Source organism: Alligator sinensis, unplaced genomic scaffold, assembly GCF_000455745.1.
Source record: "Alligator sinensis unplaced genomic scaffold, ASM45574v1 scaffold584_1, whole genome shotgun sequence".
NCBI classification, from domain to species: Eukaryota; Metazoa; Chordata; order Crocodylia; family Alligatoridae; genus Alligator; species Alligator sinensis.
This window is the reverse complement of record NW_005842419.1, coordinates 679,807-687,803: the sequence shown is the minus strand read 5'-3', so window position 1 is coordinate 687,803 and position 7,997 is coordinate 679,807.

Here is a 7,997-nt window from a genome sequence, read left to right as displayed (position 1 = left end):
TTTCAGACTGGTGGTAGGGGCAATCTATCTAACACTTGTTTGAGCTTTATCTAAAGTGCTCCTGCTGCCATTTTGAAGCTCAGGGACATGAATACACCAGATACTCTGCAGGGGTTTAGGTTGTAGCCGTGTTGGTCTAAGGACATAGGCAGACAAGGTTCCTTGGGTGAATTTAGTGCACGTCCCCCCCCCCAGCATGTGTATAGATGCCCCAAGTGTCTTTCAGAGCAACAGCCATCTCACTGAGCGGTACAGCCTCAAGTTTGTGCTCTTTCTGTTGGCCCCACACATCCCCCTCTTTGAGCTGCCCCAGGGCCCAGCTTCAAGAAAAACATAGAAGAGGGCTCTGGATGATGCTTGACCTGTGGCATGATGGCTGGAGCATTGTGTGGGGAAGAGCTGCAGATTCATACTCGCTCTGAGTGAGGGTGCACTAAATCCCTAATCTCCTGCCTCTTCAGCAAGTGTCCTACTCACTCAGCTGTTGGAATTAAAGCATAGGAGGGTCCTCTCTCTCTCTCCTCTATCTTTTTTCCAAAATGTTATCCTCAGGAATGCATGTACATAGCTGCGTACCTGCATGGCCTACTGTGCATACTTAGTCTGTAGACACATGCTTAGGCAGCCACAGCATAGGGGTTACAGAATCAGACTGTGCGTAAGTGTTAAAAAGGAGATTTACATGGCTAGGAAACTGCCATTTAGGTGCACAAAGGAGAATAGACTTCTATCCATAGTGAAAGTCTTGTCTTCCCACATGGAGTGCTCAAGTTAATTTCTGACATAGGAGCTAAACTAGGAATATTGTTGTATACATCTACGTTAGAAAGACTAACTGAAAATATGATTAAGATGCAGGTTTAGGCCCATTCCAGAAAAACATTTCGGCTGATGTGTTTAACTTCATAGCGGGATTGAAGTCTTATTCCCCTGAAGTTTTAGAAGTTAGTCTGAAATCAGGCAGAGGGCAGAGCTGGGTTGTATCTTAGTGACTTACCTGTTCAGAGAGGCATATACTTATGTAGGTGACAACTCACTTTACCAGATACTATGAGCATTCATAGCATCTGATCAAGTAGGTTGAGATACCTATGAAAGCTTATGCCTCTTTAAACAGGTTCTCTCTCTAAGGTACTAGCCTGCTCTGTTTTTTGTTTAAAGTTATGTGAAATTTTTCCTTAAAAGCTCATATCATCTTACTGATGAGACCTGAACCTAATATTTGTGAAAATGTTCATGATTCTGCAGAATAGGTTAAACATTAGAAGCATTTCCTCTTGACTCATTCCTTTTAAAACCTCTGTGGTATAATTGTTTTTACTATTACAGTGCTTCTGACAATGCAGGATGCAATTAAGACACAATGCTGTTTTTCGTTTGGTTGGTTGGTTGGTTGGTTTTTAATACCATCATTGCTATTTTTAGTTGGGTTGTAATGATCACCAATAATATACAAAATAATGCTTTTATGGTGGCACTGGAAGATATGCAGATATGCCATAGTTCAATCACATTTACTGGGCATAGAGTACAAATTGGTGAGCAAAATTCTGTGATCCATATAGGCAGGAGAACAGAATAGATGCCCACCCTGATCATAGCCTTCAAAATCTTTGAATATATTTAACATTACGTGAATACTCACAAACCTAATGAGGTGTTTATGATGTCAATGAGAAGTTACATTTTCACTTTCTGAATGTTCAGGCACCTTGAAATGAAACAAGAGTTCACACGCTTACAGACTCTTCCATTTGTTTCAGTGGAGTACATGAAGTATATCCTGGCAACACTGATTTTTTTTTTTTCTCATTCTTGCACTGCTTTTCTGCTCTAGATATTAGCAGGGGAGCCTCTAGAGGGTGCAGCAGCACAGCTGCACCCCTCTCTTGGAGCATGCCAGGGGAGCAGCAGCCAGGGACTTTGTTTGAAGTCCCCAAAGCAGGTCAGAGCTCCCTTTTCTCTATTCCCCTCTCTGCTCAGTGGCATGTCCCCTCCACTCAACTCCCCCAATTGCCTGCTGTCTTTGGCAGCCCCAGGGGCAGCTCTAGAGCCGCTCTGCTCCGGCCCTGCTCCAGCTGGGCTGTGTTGCGGGGGCTTGGCTCAGGTCGGCATCAACAGTGGTGAGCCTGCCCAAGCCCACCCACAGCTGTTGCCTGCTGATGTGGGCAGACTCAGGAAGGGGGAACCTGCCTATTACCAGTGCTGCTGCCTCCATGGAGCATGGCTGGAGAGGGGCAAGAGTGGCTCTAGAGCTATCCCAGCCCCTGGGGCAGGCAGGGGCAGCAGCAGCATTTGCAGGAAGTGGGGAATGGGCAGGGAAGGCATGTGCCACTGAGCATGGAGGGGAAGGAATGCATGCTGAGAGCAAGGGGTGGGGGATTCTTATTGCTTCAGGGCCTTAAAAAGACCCTAGCTGCTGTTCCTGGGGCATGGTCTGCCTGCTCCAGCTGGGGAGGAAGGAGGGAGCTGGGGTTGCAGGCACCCTTGCAGCACCACTCACTGCTCCTGCACCCCTCTTTTCAAAATCCTGAATCTGCCTGTGGATACTAACAAAAACCCTCTTGGACTGAAATGGTCTCCTTATTATAAATAATAAAATCTTGCCATGCTTTTCTATGCCATCCATAAATGTTACTGTAGATGTGTATGTACATACTCCCAAGCCATCTACACTTAAATAGACACTCGGAGTCAGGCCCTTCAATCTGCATGTTCTCTGGCATGCACATCCTTTCTATTCAGTTAGAACAGATTGGCTTTAAATCTAGGTCTTGCTGTGCTTTCACTTTAATGTTGAGGACCAAATCTTAAGTTCCAGTGGAAGTTAAATGACTGCATTTTTTGTCTGCTGCATTTGTACGTCTCAGTTAGTGATACTAATCCCCCTGCCAGACAGACCTGTTGGAACTGGTATTGATAGGGCTGACATATACACAATATGCCCTTCTGATGCCACCATTCTGGAAGCATCACTCTTTCTGTTGTTTCCATGTTATCTTGACAAATATTTATCAGGCACATTCTATTGCTGGAGGCATGAAGAATAGCTTTCCTTGAAGCATATTCACATGACTGAAATCATTTGGAAGTAGCTTGGTATCATATCCCTACAGCTATAATGGATATCACATGCTCGATGAATATTTCCAACCCCCACATCTGTTTGGATAAAACTCATTTCCGAAAAGAGACAATCCTGTCTGAGGAATGCTTAAGGAATAGGTTTGTTTGTTTTTTTTCTGTGCATTTCCTCCTTATTTCCTAATCCAGCCTCTTTGCCAGTGAAGGCTTCCTTAGCCTTGGGTTACTGTATTCTCATATTTGAGTTCCACATATTTCTCCCTTGCTTAAAGAGCTGGGTCTGGCACCACTTTTAAGATCACTGGAGCAAAGGAGTTTCTTCTCTCCCACTTGTATTGAAGAGAGTTCCACACACGGAGTCTTCTACCTATATGGCCCTCCTCAGAGTCGTGTTTAAACCCCCACACACATTTATAATGGATTTTAGCCTTACAAAACCCTCCAGAGATAAAAGGGCATCTCCATTTTCATGGAAGAAACTGAGACTCATGGGCCATAATCCTATTTTATTTTGCTTGTCCAAGTGCCAGTTACCCAGCTGTGTTAATTGCCTCTTTTGGGACTTGCACAGTTTGCAATCCTACTCCTACTCCACACAGCTCCTGGATATGCACAGTAGGCTGGACAAGCAGGTGGCTCTCTAAGCCTTCGATTCTAGCCTGGCAAAAACCCAGAGCAAGAGGGACCTGTGTTTTAGCCCGATAGATGAGTGGCTAGTGCATTTTCCCAGGAAATGGGAGACTCAGGTTCTAGGACCCCTCATCCAGAGGGGATGTGAACCTACACCCATTCCTAACAAAATGCACTAACCACCTGGTTAGAAGTTAGACTTTATTAAGGCACTTGTCCAACTCCTACTTTTGAAGTTGAGCCACTGGACCCAGCATTTAATAGTCACTGGAAAAAATGAATGGAGAGCAGTGGGGAAGTATCTGCCCAATTGGGAGTAAGGGGTTGGGGCAGAACTAAAGGTCTTCCTCCCTTCTAGGACAGCACCCAACTCACTGGCTCCCTCCAAAATGTTCTTTTCCTCCTGGCTTATACACATCTCCCTCTCTTGGCTGCCCACAGAGCCAGCTTCAAGATGAGGATTGTAGAGCATAGCCTATGGGGCATGTCCAGGAAGCTGCGTGGATACATATGTGTTCACACTGCAAAGGACTAGGGTAGCAAACTGTGCTTAAGCACCAAAAATGCCCTGAGTAACTTGGGGCCAGCGGTCCAGGGAGAAATGAGAGCCTTGCCAGGGCCAGGTGCCCAGCAGGCCGAGTACATTGTTGGACAGACAGGGCCAAAGGGTGAACTCAAAGTAGCACCTGTGAGACATGGTTGTGGCTACGGTGGAAGATGGAAGGGCACAAATATTAGCCCATTAAGGCAGCTGGTGTCTTGAGGCACTGAGGGTCACAACTTAGTGCTTGAAGGGCAAGGGGGAAGTATCAGCTGGCTACTGATACTGGGGCTTACTGGGGCTTACTCTGGGACCCTGAAGCAGCCCCATAAACACTGTAAAAGCTCCATTGAGACAAGGCAGGGTACCTCCAGGAGCCAGAGTCGGGGCAGGAGTCGTATGTCCACCAGGAGGGTCACAGCCACCCCTGAGGCTGCATCCTGCTACAGGCAGGAACTGTCTTTGTTTTATGTTTGTACAGTACCTTGGAAAAAGGGCTCCCAGCACACAGCCAAGGCTCTTAAATGTCACAGTACTGATGGTAACAACAATGGGGGGGATGAATGGCCAACAGGGAACTCTTGCCTCTTAACACAAGGGATGCAGCTGCAGAAAGAGGCAGAAGGGACAGAACAAGGCAAGGTATACTGACTTCTTTGGAGCAATTGCAGATCAGTCCTTGTTGGCTCTGCTTCAGCTTTTCCAGGCTACAAGCTGGGGAGCTTTGGCTTTCCACATGTGGCAACCCTGAATATCCAAGTCACCAAGAAACCCATGGAAATGGGGGAAAAAGAAATGAACACTGGGTTAGAGGTTGCCTAGAAAAAAACAAATTCCTTGCATGTGGTTAAGGCTCATGGACCACATGTGATAAATGAGTTAAAAGACCCTGGTGAATCTATGAAAGAACAAGAGCAAACTGGCCAAATGAATGATCAAATATCTTCCCATGTATCAGAGGAGACCGCACCGTCAAGAAGATCTTGATGAACCTTAGAAGAAAACAAGGCTGTCTTTCATCTGATTTAAATTTAAAGTAACAGGGTAAAGAGGTGCATAATAATAAATCTACTTTCTGTGGCTGGAATTAGATCTATGTAAAGCTAAAGGTACAAAGAGATTTGCGAGTCCAAGACCTGTTTTTAAAGTCTAATTGGTTTACTCTGGAAGAAATAAGGCACTTACAATGAAAACTCTTGGAAAATATCTGCCAGCACTAAATCTGGTCTCAGAGGATGGCTATATTAACGAAGGGTCTGTATCTCAAACTTTCAGAATGGCGCCAAACCAGATGCAGCAGTGAGACTCTTGTAGAATCCACTGCGCGCTGCTTCCACTGTACAAAATGTTGCAGGTACAAAATCTGGCTGGACACATTCATGCTGCCATGTGAACACAGACTACCTGAATCATGAACAAACCCTGGCTGTGACATGCAGACTTCACTGACATCATCAGCAATGCTCCCATTAACCTCAATGAATTTCTCCCCAAGAATCCACATGCTCACAGACCAATTCTAAGTATTTGATTATTGCTTGTTCTAAAATTCAGACTTTCTAAATCTGACAGGGTGACCAAACTGATCTATGAGAAGCGCTAAGTCCTAGCTCTCCAGATTGTTGGGTTGCTGAAGATGCATTTCTTAAGCCTTTCACTAACAACTTGTATTGAGAAGAGTCCCCAGAGTTCCTAGAATTTATTAGTTTCCAAAGGAAAATCTTTTAATTGACATTATTGCAGAAAGGCTGCAAACATAGCATAGAGAATCGTGGCGTCTCACCAACACGCTGATCAAGGCAACTCTTGAACAGAGCCTCTTCTGGCACCCTCCTGCTGCATACAAGAACTCTATGCCCTTTGCTGTATTCTAGAAGTCAAATACTCGACATGACACCGACTCTAAGAAAGTCAGCATTGTTTATAACAAAATGACCATGCAGCCTTCGAAATAGACTGCATTTACTGTCTTTCCTTGTCAGAAACAAACAGTGTTTGAATCCTACTCCTAGAATGAAGATGCCTGCAATTTGTTATTATGAAGGACTTTGAATTGAAGAGGCGTGGCAGAGAATATTTTTGCATTATTAAAAGAGAGAGAGCGGGGGGCGAGGACTGTAATTTCGCTAAAGGACAGTTTCTGATCTTACCCCAGGAGATTCTGGACAGCTCCACTGACTTGGAGTTAGTCCAGTTTAAAGTGTATTTGGTGAGATCAAAGTTTGTCTCTTGTGGCCAGCTTAACTCAATCCGAGCAAACAGATGACATCTTGGACAACTCCGCTGCACGTGACAACACAAGGAGTAAGAACAATCCCTTTCAGCAAGAAGGAACTGCTCAGTGGATGCATGATTTATCACCTTTCACACGCTGTCACTGGAGGACTCGGCCACATGTAGATCATTTGACTTAACCACATCTTTCATGAGCTGATGCTTTCACCCATGCTGCGGAGCAGGCAATGACTGGTTCTTAACCAAACTGTATTCACTTGTAGTGCAAAGAAGCAACTGGCTATTTAAAAACATAGAATCATAAAAATTAGGGTTGGAAGGGACCTTCGGAGATCATTTAGTCCAATGTTTCTCAACCTGTGGGATGCAACCTAAAAGTGGGTCGCAAGAATATATGGAAGGGTTGTGACCAAACTTTAGAAATGGATCAACAACCTTTGAAAATGGATTTTCCTTTACTGGAGAAAAATGTGGGAAATGGTGTCTTTTCCTTTCAGACTAGCACAGCTGCAGCCTCCTCAGGGCTCCCCATGTCCCCCCTGCCCCACACACAGTGGGGCTGGGGCCTGGATGCTGGGGGCAACAGGTTGGGACTGGCCTGACGATTACAAATGGGTCCTGTTACAAGAAAAGGTTGAGAACCACTGATCAGAGGGCAAGAGAACAGGCCTTATGAAGAGAGGATGAGAGCCATGGGCCTCTTCAGCCTGGAAAAGCGCAAGCTCAGGGCTGACCTGGTGGCCTGGTACATCGGGGTGTGCGGGAATGTCTGTTCACCAGAGCTCCCCAAGGGATAACAAGGACCGGTGGTCATAAACTTCTCCAAGACTATTTTAGGCTGGCCGTAAGGAAAAACTTTTTTATTGTCCGAGCCTCCAAGGCCTGGAATAGACTCCCTCCAGAAGATGTGCAGGCACCTACTCTGGACTCATTCAAGAAAGGTTTGGATGCTTATCTTGCTGGGATCCTTTGCCCCTAGCTGACTTCCTGCCCCTGGGGCAGGGAGCTGGACTCAATGATCTTCAAGGTCCCTTCCAGCACTAACGTCCAAGCAGGGCCAGCCTGGACTAGACCCTTCCAGCCAGTAACATGCAGGTTATTAAACAATAAAAAGCCCCCAGGCCTCTTTCCAAAGATGACCCAGAGCAGTGCCCCCTGCCCAGCGCATCCCACGCTCCGCAGCCCGGAGGCCCCAAGCTTTCACACCAGGCCTGGCCCTGGAGCCCTCACCGCCCCGCTCTCGGAGCCGGGTCCTGCTACACCCATGTGTATTGTTCTGGCTTTAGGACTTTTTCCACGAGCGTTTCCACCCTGCAGATGTCATCCCGCCCCTCCCTTGCGCTCGCCTCTCGGCTGCCCCTCCGCAGCCCTGTCCCGGGGGCATGCAGACGGGGGCGCGTCTTTAAAGGGCCGAGGCCGCTCAGGCCACCGCGACGTGTCTGGGCGTTGGACCGGGCTGAATCACCAGTGCGGCCCCGGCGCCGCGCGGGGGTTTCGTGCGGCTCTC